Source organism: Pleurodeles waltl, chromosome 1_1, assembly GCF_031143425.1.
Source record: "Pleurodeles waltl isolate 20211129_DDA chromosome 1_1, aPleWal1.hap1.20221129, whole genome shotgun sequence".
NCBI lineage: Eukaryota > Metazoa > Chordata > Amphibia > Caudata > Salamandridae > Pleurodeles > Pleurodeles waltl.
The window spans coordinates 302,809,632-302,822,932 of record NC_090436.1 but is presented as its reverse complement, the minus strand read 5'-3'; the positions used below and the strand labels follow the sequence as shown (position 1 = coordinate 302,822,932).

The window sequence follows — 13,301 nt, the reverse complement described above, 5'->3', positions numbered from 1 at the left end:
AACAAAATTGAATGCCTTGGGGGTGGGTGGGGGGGGGGGGGGGGGGGGGGGTCTGTTGCACCGATTGGAGTACTGATACTGGAGTACAGAAACTGCACCTTTAAACTACATGTGAGGATTTGGGTGTACTATATGATATGGCTGCAAGGCCTTCTTGTTCACTGCACTCTCAAATACTGTCTTTAGTCCAGTCAGGTACGTTTATTCAACCTTAAAGTCAACCCTGAGTAGGTGTAGTTACAAGCTGTAAGGCTTAGCAAAGGAACATATTGTATAACATTTAGCAACATACTGAAAGAAATAAAAAAGTCACACAACACCAAAGAAATGAAACACCACATTATAAAAATAGATTATATTTTTATGAATTTTTAGAGACCTTGATCATCAGAATCCACTGGAGGTTCAGGAGATAGGAATTTTAGAAGAAATAAATAACTTTTATATCAACCGCAAACAAACATTGGCCAACAAAAAGTTTGGAGTTTTTGAAACAGTTCTGCAACTCCAGCTCAAGTTGTTGACCAAGTCGGTAGGACAGAGGTCTAGGGGGCTAGGAAGGATACCTGGCAACCAGAGGTTTTTTTTTTTTTTTTTGTAAGCATGATCCAAACTTTACAGGGCAACCTCCATACACATTAACAAAGTGGTCCTGATGCTGAGGGATGCAGGCAAAAAGATGCTCAAAGGATTCTCTGGTTGTGGTGTGGTCGACAGGGGTGCCTTTGTGGGTGCTCCTTGATCCACAGGTGAAGTGGGGCAAACTTGGCCACAGAGGTCGGGGGGTCTCTCGGAATGGTGAAGTGGCAGGCCAGCTGATTCTGGGCAACTGCGGTTGAGACAAAATCCTTTGGTGGGGGCTAGTGTCTCTTGGGTACGACAAATCTGGACTCTGATAGCTCTCCCAGGTCCGGCAGATAAGGGTGCAGGTTCTGGCTGTCTTGGATTTGTCCTCTCTGGTGCCCAGTGACTGGTAGTGTCAAAACGTCACAACAGGCTACCAACTTGTTCATTCTGGCTCTTTCAGCTCTTGTGTCCTGGTAGCTGCTTCCAGGAGATCAGCTAACTTACTCTTGGAGTCACTGTTGTTAGAGGCCGGTAATCAACTTTGCCATGAGCCATAGGCACAATCCAAACTTTGCTGCTCAAATGCAGCAGGTGCAGTCCTTCCGAGCATGCAGCTTCTTTTTGCGGGTCCAAGAGCAGCTGGGCAGTCCTTCTTCAGTCCTCCCTGTTGGATTCCAGCATGATCTGAGATTCAAGGGTGCCATATTTGTTCCAGGAAAGTTCCCTGAAGGTACCACGTGGTCACTAGCCAATGGGCTACTTGGTCCCCTCCTACTTGGTGACAACATTCCTGGGTGAGTGGCATTTGGCTATTCAGAATGCCACATTCTTGCCCTTCTTAAGGTGGCAGGACTATTCTTTGTTCGTCTGTAGCTTGGTAGCCCATTCTAGAAGTGTGGCCATAGTAAAAACCAGTTTGGGAATGAGTTTCCCCTTCTGATCTTATCTCCATTCTGTCTACAAGAACAAAAGGCATCCTTCCCAGAGGTGTTGTGGCTGTCACCCCATCAAAGGCGTCTTCCCTTTGAAGCACGCTTTCTGGGCTAACTCCCCTACTGGCTATAATGGTAGAGGAGGTGACATCTCACTCTGCTGCAACTGCCTTTTGTTCATGAGCCATTCACACATCTCCCCAGATGGACAGAAATCTATCTGTGTGTGTATGCCTTTGTGGGGCCACTGGACTAGCAGAGGCACGGAGTAGCAACTTTCTGAACATTGCTTATCTCTAAAAGTGACATTAATTTAAACGTAACCATCAAGTTGCATTTAATGCCACAATTGATTTGATAATTTACACAACCTAGGTTGGTAGCCCCATTCAGAAGATAGCCGGGTGGGATGCCACCCAATAGCTCTGTTAGCCAATGGAGCTACTAACTTTATTCACAGCAAAAGGACGATTTGGAAGTGTTGCTGTTAAGACATATCAAAAAACATATGTCTTAATTAACAAAATGACAGCTTGCTGTGATAGTTCCATAAGCCTTCCTTAGGGGAGATGGTTTTCCCTGTGGTTTAAATGGTAAAGTGGAACTCGTAGTGAAAATACTTCCTTCCAGTTTGCAGAGGGAGGCTGAGAGCCATTTTATACCTTGTCACACGAAGGGTGGTGAAAACAGTGCTGCAGCCTTGAGTGGGCACTCTGTTTTACATGCGCTGGGTACCATTTACTGGGGACTTATAAGTCCGTCCTTGCCAATTGAGTGTATCCATTTCGACATGCAATTTGTTTAGGGTTAGAACGGTGACACTGAGGTCTGGTTTGCAGGCTGCCGTGCACTCGCAGTAACATCAGTCCGAAAATGTGGGGGTGAACATACAAATAGAAGCATTTCCTTACTGTACACATTTTTGTAATTAATAACTTTAAAGCAATTGTTTTAAGAAAGGACGCCCATGTGAAATTATACCCCCTACCTTCACCATTGTGACAAATCAGTCATGTGAACCTTTTAAAAGAGCAGTCCAATATTTGCTTCTTTACGCTGTCATTTCTACTTGTGATTCTACAGACTTCCGACACCCTGCTATAGTGGAATATGTTTTGCTCTGAAAATGTACATCTGTAGATATTCAGTAACTGTATAAGGCATTTGCCCGTCAGAGCCCTTTTCAGTTTACCCAACCTAAAATTCAAACTACTGTATTTTATAGCTTGGGTTCTATGTTTTTTGATCTATGATCATTTGAACCCAAATGTACTCGTCTAAGCTAAAGTAATGTCTGTAAATTGTTTATTTCTGTGTATTGTACTTCTCCGTTTATATATGTAAAGGACTCTGCTGCCCTTGTGGGTCTACTTCGCTCTATACAAAACCACTAACATAAAACCGAAAGCGTATTTATGCTCTCTTATACTTTTCGGTCTCTCGCTTTAGAAGCCAAACCTGTCTAACAAACCACCGGAAGCTGCTGAACTGCAGCTGGCGGGAGCAGGCCGCCAGATGAACCAGAAGAACATGCCATTTTTCGTTGTTTAATTAAATGCTCTGTCATATGTACTCTGCAGGATAACTAAATAGATGCTTGACTCCCCTGTCATGCTTGTGGTCCCACTAGAATTATCCATCCAAGCCTTTGTAGTTGTGACTTCACTACAAAGCTCACACGAACTGTTTTTCTGTGGGGATGTAGCATGTTTTTCTACCACGTCAGGGTTGGAAGTTGAATTTATATTGCCAATACTGTTATCTCAGTGACTAGTAATTACCTCACAAACCACAGCGCGAAATTCATCTAAAGGAGGCAATGTGGTGTACTGTTAGCCTGAACTACTAACAATCCACATCAGTCTGACTGCGTGCATCTAAATAGGATTAATACAGCAGTAAGTCACCTCTTGGTTTAAGAGGTACTTGTGCATTGAATTGCCCTTTACTGCACAGCTTCAACTTGTCAGTACATTTTAACCTCTTCAGTGGTTTGTATAAATCATCTCTTTATGGTGCCTTCTATTTCACCCCTCACCCTTTAGTGCAACCCAACTTAAGTTATTTAGTGTTCTATCAAAGCAGGACCAGTGGCGGCTGGTGATATTTCAAAGTGGTGGGGTGTAAAATTTAGGGATGAATTTTACATGGCGAGCGAGTCCGGATAACATAAGGGTGTTTAGCTCGTGCATCATTCACCCATTAATCCCCCCATTAATTCATCCATGTTTCCATCGTCCACTGTATTCATCTGTTCATACTTACATGCATCCACTCTTCTAGAAACTCTCCCACTCACTCATCCACCCACCCATCCATGTATCCATTCACTAGAAAATAATCTATTAATTTGTCCATCATATGGACCCTTCATCCATTCGTTCATGTATGTATCCACTCATCCTTCTGGACACAGTCTCCTGCAACTCTTCCGCACACCCATCCATCTATGTGTCCTTTCATCACTAGTGAATCACCAGAGCAACCTGCCATCAATTCTTCGTGATGGAAGTACATTTGCTTGCCTGTATTTGAACCACGTTCTCAATTACTGCGTTCGCCAGACAAGAGGAAACACAATATTGCTTTGCAACCTTTTGATATCAGTAAATTTCCGTCAAAATCTCTAATAATTTTTTTAAAATAATTTTCTGGTGTTCAAGTGCTTCAACCTAATTAGAAGAAGGTGTGTTTTGGAGGCGTGAGTCATTAACAGTAATTACCTCCGTCTACATCAAAGCTGGGTGGATGTTCTTTTCTTAACATAAAGTAAATCTAGTTAAGAAGGGGCATATTAAAGTTGTTTCTCTTCTTATACTCAGAATAGGTTCAACTTTGTCTGCAAGAGGAGGACAGACTGCAATTGAACGCAGGCTGCAAATGCTGAGCCTAGCAGCGCTGTGATTAATTCCGATTTACAATTAATCCACAGTTTACATTGATGAAACAAGTTTCCTAAACTGCTCAAAAATAGGGTTGGCCATCTAATTGCTCAGAAACAAGATGACTAGAGCATGCAGAATATTTAACATATGTATAGATGCCCAGGTGAATGATATGAAATAAGGGCCAAGTAGGGGTATATTTCAAGGTCTGTTTTTTTCCCCACGTGCTTAGCACCTGAATCATACAGCCCATTAAAAATCTGCTCTAGGCCTTCTCCATACATAACGCCAAATGATTACATTTGCCTGTGAGACTAACTGCCAGCCATTCTCGATTCTCATTGAGTCTGCTGCTTGCTTTAACCCGTTCGCTGCCATGCCTTTTCCCCTCCTGTACCGATCCTTTTATTTTTTCATTTTTGGCTATTTATGGCAGTTCGCGCTTAGGCCCTCATAACTTTTTCTCCACATAAGCTACCAATGCCAAATTTGCATCCTTTTTTTCCCAAAACCCTAGGGATTCTAGCGGTACCCAGACTTTGTGGGTTCTCCTGAAGGAGACCAAGAAATTAGCCAAAATACAGCAAAAAGTTTGTTTAAAAAAAAAATAGGGGGGGAAAGGGCTGCAGAAGAATGCTTTTGTTTTTTTCTCTGAAAATGACATCAACAAAGGGTTTGCAGAGATAAAATCACCATCTTCCCAGCTTTCAGGAACAGGCAGACTTGAATTAGAAAACCCAATTTTTCAACACAATTTGACATTTTACTGGGACATACCCCTTTTTACTATTTTGTTGTGCTTTCAGCCTCCTTCCAGTTAGTAAAAGAAATGGGTGTGAAACCAATGCCGGATCCCAGAAAACTAAACATTTCTGAAAAGTTGACAAAATTCTGAATTCAGCAAGAGATCATTTGTGTAGATCCTACAAGTGTTTCCTACAGAAAATAACAGCTGAAATAAAAGAATATTGAAATTTAAGTGAAAAAACTGCAGTTTGTCTCCACGTTTTACTCTGTAACTTTTTCCTGTGATGTCAGATAAAGCAATATACTGTTACGTATGTTAGACTCTTCTGCTTGCAGGGATATGTAGGGCTTGTTGGTTCATCAAGAACCCTAGGTACCAAGAGACAATAAATGATCTGCACCTTGCAATGGGTTTTCATTCTGTACTGGGTATACAGTAATTCATTTGCTGAAATATACAAAGTGAAAAATAGGTATCAAGAAAACCTTTGTATTTCCAAAATGGACATGAGATAAGTTGTTGAAGCAGTGGTTATTTGCACATCTCTGAATTCTGGGGTGCCCATACTAGCATGTGAATTACAGGGCGTTTCCCAAATAGACGTTTTTTTTACACTCTGTCTTACAGTTGGAAGGAAAAAATGTAGAGAAAGACTTATTTTGCTATTCTGTGTTCCCTCAAGTCTCCCGATAAAAATGGTACCTCACTTGTGTGGGTAGGCCTAATGCTTACGACAGGAAACACAACATGGACACATCACATTTTTACATTGAAATCTGACATGTTTTTTTGCAAAGTGCCTAGCTGTAGATTTTGGCCTCTAGCTCAGCCGGCACCTAGGGAAACCAATCAAACCTGTGCATTTGTGAAAACAAGACACCTAGGGGAATCCAAGATTGGGTGACTTGTGGGGCTCCGACCAGGATCTGTTACCCAGAATCCTTTGCAAACCTCAAAATTTGGCCCAAAACCCACTTTTTCCTCATTTCGGTGACAGAAAGTTGTGGAATCTGAGAGGATCCACAAATTTCCTTCCACCCAGCGTTCCTTCCCCCCCCCCCCCCAAGTCTCCCGATAAAAATGGTACCTCACTTGTGTGGGTAAGCCTAATGCCTGCACAAGGAAATGCCCCAAAACACTGTGGACACATCAAAATTATCAAATACAAAACTAACTGTTTTTGCGAGGGGGGGAACACCTGCATTTTTGGTCCTGGGCTCAGCAGCCATCTAGGGCACCTACCAAACCCAGACATTTCTGAAAACTACACACCCCGGGGAGTCCAGGGAGGTGTGACTCACGTAAACCCCCCAATGTTTTCTTACCAAGAATCCTCAACAAACTTCAAATTTAGCTAAAAAAAATCGCATTTTCCCACATTTCTGTGTGGGATCACCGCACTGGGACAAATTTCCTACCACCCAATGTTCCCCTCAGTCTTCCGGTAAAAATGATACTTCACTTGTGTAGGTAGGCCAAGTGCTTGTGACAGGAAAGAACCAAAAACATGTCGAAATCGAGGGGGAACCAAAACGGGTCCAAAAGGGCAGTTTGAAAAAAAATACATATTTAGGTTGACCAGTGCAGCAGAATTTTTATCGGTATAGATGAGACAATGCTGGGTGGTAGGAATTTTGTGGATTCTTGAAGATTCTGGAAGGTTCTATTACAAAAACATGAGAAAAATGTTTGAGTTCCTGCAAAGTTGTAGGCTTGCAGGGCATTGTGGGTAAGAAAATGGTGCGGGTGCATGTGAAGCACACCACCCTGGAATCACCCAGTTGTTTAGTTTTCAGATGTGTCTAGGTCTTGTGGATTTTTCTACATGGCAGCGCCTCAAAGTCCATAAAGTGCAGCCCTCAGCATTCCAAGTAGGATGATTGTGAGAGTTAGCCAAGCTCTCATGGCCCACATGTAAAACCAAAACCCACAATAATCAAATGTACTCTTGCTTGCTGTTTTAGTGTGTGGGTGGCGAGCTGAAAGACTGTTACCCCCTTCAGTTGGGGTGGGAGCATAACCTGGCCCATACTGGTTGGTAGCCACCACCACACTATTTTTTTTTTTTTTTTTAATTCCCTGGCATCTAGTAGACTTTCTGCCCCCCGGGGTGTGGATTGGGGATAATTGCCCCATCTGCCCACTGGTAGGCAGAATAACTTTGGCCCCATTTATTTGGGGTGGGGGTATGGCCATACCCCCACCCTCTTATCTTGAAGAAAAAAAAAAAAAAGAAATCTTCCCTGGCCTCTGGTGGGCTTTCTGCCCGACCTTCCAAAAATAGGCCAATTTGCTCCCAAGTGGGGCAAAAATAAATATGCCCCCTCAGGGAGTGACCCTTGCCTAAGGGGTCGCTCCCCACCTCTTTAAAAAAACAAAATCCCTGGCACCTAGAGTTTTTGCCCCCCAGGGGGCAGATCGGCCTAATAACAATAGACTTGGGGCAGAAAAGGCCTTGGAAACAAATTGCCCCCCTGGGGAGCGACGCTTGCACAAGGGGTCGCTCACCTGATGCCAATTTCCTTTTACAATAAAATCCCTGGTGTCTAGTGGGCATTTCAGCAGCCAGATCGCTTAACGATCTGGCTTCTGAAATGCTCTGAGAGACTTCAAAGTGAAGGAAATTCCTTTCCTTCCCTTTGAAGCTTCTCAAGCCCCCATGACATGATGTACGACCATGGAGGCTTGTTCCCACCCTATGATGTGATGAGTTAAGAAATGGGTGGGTTGCAATAGTTTAAACAGTGCACCCTCGCTGATTGTCAACAGCCTTGGAAACTCAGGGCTTATGCTTAAAGCATCCAGGCTGTTTTCAGTCAGTGAGGCTACAGTTCATCATTTCAGGCAATGCCATACAGTGTTGTAGGCCACCTGGGGCCAGGGCTGAAATCGGTAAGCCCTATAAATTCTGCAACGGCCGGCACATATGCTCTAGTACATGTGCCCATTGAAGGGTCACACTCTCTGAATGTTTAATGAATTAAACTTTCCTAAAAAGAAATATGAGATGACAATTGAGGCAGAAATTGAGCCTGCCCTGCTGTCCTAACCAAGAAACCGCCCCTGAGCAGAACTGTCTGAAACTGGGGTGGATGTTTTTTATAGTTTGCTGCTGTTTTTTCTTTGAAATGAGGAATACAAATAAAAATTGCTAGAATGCTTGCATTGATCTCAGCCACTGGTAATTTCTTGAGGGCACATGTTACGCCACCATTTGTTTTTGGCCACTATGCCACCTCAGACAGGACTCCGTCCTATGCACTCAGCCTTGGTCCAGCTCCAATAGGAACAGTCCAGTCCGAACTGTTGTACTAGGTCCTTTTTGAACTCAAGCAACATCAAATTGGTCAGAGGTTACTAGGCCTGGGTGTTCAGGCTAGACTGTTCCTGTTTAAGCAGGTACAAGCCTGATTTGCATGCGGCTGGTTCCTAAAACAGACTGGATTGTAGTCCAGAGTAATTACCAGTAGCTGAGATAAATTCAGGCAATCCACCCTTCACTTTTTTTATTTTTATTTGCTTCTTTCTTTTAAATGGATGCCTGTGCTATAGGACATATGAAGAAGCATCTGCCATACGACAGATGAAGGCACACTTCATTCTCTTGTCTGGTTTTCGAGACCCACATCAGCTAAAACCTTTAATGTTTTCTGTAGTTCGTCCCACATTAATGCTTGAGGTTGTGCAGCATCCCTGAAGATTGGTTGCTAAGTGAGGTGCTTCTGGTTCTTCTAGGTGTTGAAATCCACTAGACTCCTTTATTGGTATTTTAGATAACTTCAAATGTGCCTTACAACTGCTAGAAGCTTTCTTTAGCATTTGGTTGTGAAGGAAAAGATTACAAGTGTAATTGCAAGCGGTAATTACTGCAAGTAAGCATGCAGAGTTTTGCAAAATCCAAACTCTGGCCCTTACTTATCAAGGTTTGACATATCTGTTGAACCCCGCAAGGGTAACTGTAGGAAGTTGGCTCTGTATATACTATTTCAAAGTAAAATAGTGTGCACAAAGTCCGAGGGTTCCCCTTCGAGGTAAGATAGTGGCAAAATTAGATAATTCTAATGCTCTATTTTGTGGTAGTGTGGTCAAGCAGTAGGCTTATCAGAGGGTAGAGTTAAGCATTTGTTGTACACACACTCAAAGACTTAATCCAGGCCAATAGGTTTTTATATTGAAAAATATATTTTCTTATTTTATTTTAAGAACCACAGGCTCAAGATTTACAGTAAACACTTTAAATGTAAGGTACTTCACTTAGATACTTTAGGAACTTTGATTAAACCAATATCATATAGCTATTTTCAAAGTAGACACAGTGCAAAAATCAACAGTTCCTGCGGGAGGTAAGTAAAGGTTAGATTAGGAGGTAAGTACAAGTCTCAGTTTTGGGGCGTAGGCAGCCCACCGTTGGGGGTTCAAGGCAACCCCAAAGTTACCACACCAGCAGCTCAGGGCCAGTCAGGTGCAGAGGTCAAAGAGGTGCCCAAAACACATAGGCTTCAATGGAGGCAAGGGGGTGCCCCGGTTCCAGTCTGCCAGCAGGTAAGTACCTGCGTCCTTGGGGAGCAGACCAGGGGGGTTTTGTAGAGCACGGGGGACACAAGTAGGCACACAGAACACACTCTCAGGGGCAGCCGGGGCGCAGTGTGCAAAGCAGGCGTCAGGTTTCAGGTAGAAAACAATGGAGGTACCCGGGGGTCACTCTAGCGGTGCAGGCACAGGGGGGGGCTTCTCGGGACAGCCACCACCTGGGCTAGGGAGAGGGTCGTCTGGGGGTCACTCCTGCGCTGGAGTTTGGTTCCTTCAGGTCCTGGGGGCTGCAGGTGCAGTGCTTGGTCCAGGCATCGGGTCCCTTGTTACAGGCAGTCGCGGTCAGGGGGAGTCTCTGGATTCTCTGCAGGCGTCGCTGTCGGGACTCAGGGGGGTCGTCTCTGGTTACTCACGGGCTCGCAGTTGCCTGACTGTCGAGCCGGGGGCATCGGGTGCAGAGTGAGATGTTTCATGCTTCCGGCGGGAAACGTGCAGTCTTTGAAAGTTGCTTCTTTGTTGCAAAGAAGTTGCTGGTTTTGAACAGGGCCGCTGTTCACGGGAGTTTCTTGGTCCTTTAGTCCAGGGCAGTCCTCTGAGGCTTCAGAGATTGCTGGTCCCTGTCGGATGCATCGCTGGTTGCAGGTTTTTGAAGTTGAAGACAGGCCGGTAGGGCTGGGGCCAAAGCAGTTGTCGTCTTCCTCCTTCTCTGCAGGCTTGTAGGTCAGCAGTCCTTCTTGTTTCTTCAGGTTGCAGGAATTTGCTTTCTTGGGTGCCCCTAAATACTAAATTTAGGGGTGTGTTTGGGTCTGGGAGGGCAGTAGCCTACGGCTACTGTCCTGGAGGGTGACTACACCCTGTTCGTGCCTCCTCCCTGAGGGGAGGGGGGCACATCTCTAATCCTATTAGGGGAATCCTCCAAAATCAAGATGGAGGATTTCTAAAGGCAGGGGTCACCTCAGCTCAGGGCACCTTAGGATCTGTCCTGACTGGTGGGTGGTGACTCCTTGTTTTTCTCATTAGCTCCCCTTGACTTGCCGCCAAAAGTGGGGGCTGTGTCCAGGGGGCGGGCATCTCCACTAGCTGGAGTGCCCTGGGGCATTGTAACATGAAGCCTGAGCCTTTGAGGCTCACTGCTAGATGTTACAGTTCCTGCAGGGGGGAGGTGTGAAGCAGCTCCACCCAGAGCAGGCTTTGTTTCTGGCTTCAGAGGGCACAAAGGCCCTCATCCCAGGGGGTCAGAAACTTGTCTCTCAGCAGCAGGCTAGCACAGACTAGTCAGTCCTGCACTGAAAGATTGGGTAAAATACAGGGGGCATCTCTAAGATGCCCTCTGTGTGCATTTGTTTTTACATCCAACACTGGCATCAGTGTGAGTTTATTATTCTGAGAAGTTTGATACCAAACTTCCCAGTATTCACTGTGGCCATTATGGAACTGTGGAGTTCGTTTTGACAAACTTCCAGACCATATACTTAATGTGGCCACACTGTACTTACAATGTCTAAGAATAGACTTAGACAACGTTGGGGCATATTGCTCATGCAGCTATGCCCTCACCTGTGGTATAGTGCACCCTGCCTTAGGGCTGTCTATATGGCCTGCTAGAGCGGTGATTTACCTATGCCACAGGCAGTATTTTGTGTGCATGGCATCCTGAGGGGGATGCCTTTTTCTCCCCACCAACACATACAATCTGCAATGGCAGTGTGCATGTGTTAGGTGAGGGGTCCCTAAGGGTGGCACAACACATGCTGCTGCCCTTAGACCTTCCCTGATCACAGGGCCCTTGGTACCACTGGTACCTTTTACAAGGGACTTATCTGTGTGCCAGGGGGGTGTCAATTGTGGAAACAATGGTACATTTTTAGTGAAAGAACACTGGTGCTGGGTCCTGGTTAGCAGGGTCCCAGCACACTTCTCAGTCAAGTCAGCATCAATATCAGGCAAAAAGTGGGGGTTAACTGCAACAGGGAGCCATTTTCCTACAGTAACGCTAAACCTAAGTGAGATTTATCAAGCCACACAAGGCCACCTTGCGTGGTCCTGCGTGGCTTGATAAATCTAGAGTAACACGAGGCAGCACAAATTACTACCTTGTGTTACTCCACCCCAGGGAGGCCTGCCATGGTTGCAGCGTGGGTGTTCCCATACATTCAACCATGGATTCTGGCGTATTCCCAGATATAGCATTTGTGGTAGACCTGGGAATGAGTCCAAATGCTACGCCTTTTTAGGTGAGATATATCTTTATTTCTTTCTACATATGCACAAGTAAAATTCCTCTGGGTCCCTTTCTTCACAAAAACAATCCTGCCTACAATGCTGGCACCCTTGCAACGTAACGCAGCCGAAAGTGCACCAACTCTAGGTAAGGACAGGAGTATACCGTACAATGGTAATTATGGTGCATTCCTGCCATTTAACTTTTCGTGCAGCGAGGTGGCTTGCTGCAATATGCTGCGTGAGATAATAAATTTGCCCCTCAGTTTGTTTTAAACATCACTTCACATGTTTAAATCCACCTCCCCTCCCCCCCCCTCCCCCCCCCCCCCCGACGTCTTTTTTTTTTTTTTTCATGTAATCATTTTTAGGTCTAGAGCAGGGACTTCTTTAGCTGTTTTGCCAGTCTTCAGGAATAAAAAAAAGTAAATACAAAAAATACCTAAATCTAGAAGTACAGAGCTCTTTGACGTGAGGAAACCTCACCTGGAAGACAAGTAGAAAAGGGACAAACCAGACATAGCCGTATTTACTTTAGCTCTCATTTATTTACATGTAGGGTCCAGTTCAGATTGAGTCAGAGCTCAATTTCTTGGTACATGTTGTTGGATTCTACCACCAGCTGAAGATTCCCCCGTTACCAAGTATTGTTAGCGTTTTCCCATAATCGGTATTCTTTTAGCCCTAGCCATAAGTGTATTCTTGTACAATTTAATAATCTTTGGCGGTCTCTAGCAATTCTGACGAAATGAGCTGTGCTGGTGGCATATTTCATGTGAAATCTTGTAGTACGAAAAGTACCATCCACGTCTCAAAGTGATTATTCTGTCGTTTGAGGGTTGGGCCTTTAACCCTTTAGCCCTTCTATGGACGCTGTAATAAACTTCCCTTTCAAGATATGGGGGTATCCTGCTTGAACCCTAGACACGCTGAAAGAGTGAACTATTATCCTAGACCACAACTTAGTATGCAATTTATAGATGGCTTTAGAAACATGTCTAGGTTCCTGAGGAACAAAAGATTAACTGTTTCACCTGTTAAGGGGAGTTAATGTATGATACATAGCCAGCCCAAGCATGACTAGAGATCTAGAAATGTTTGCCCAAACCCATGCTTTGTGGGAGCATGCAGTCGAATACACAGCACATTTATATGCAACCTTTATCTACTGTCAGCTAAAAGCCCCTGTCTTCTTCATTACTGTTGGTTTTGTATGATTTCCGCTTCTGAGATATTGAAGGCTTATTTTACTGAGTGCACGTAAAAACCCACAATTGTCTCCAAGGTCAGTATGGTCCTTTTATTCCTATGAAATCTGCGCAGGACTTGCCTTATTTTCTTATTCAGAATCAATCACTCACGCACTGTTGAGCCGGGTGTTTTATTACTCACAAGACCACACCGAGGGCACTACTGCTG

At 44.5% G+C, this 13,301-nt stretch overlaps 1 protein-coding gene across 3 annotated transcripts in view; it reads left to right on the top strand.

Annotated features, from left to right (window-relative positions):
- Positions 1–13,301, top strand: part of PLPP1 (phospholipid phosphatase 1) — a 220,090-nt gene that overhangs the window by 51,696 nt on the left and 155,093 nt on the right. The gene's annotated exons all lie outside the window — the stretch shown is intronic.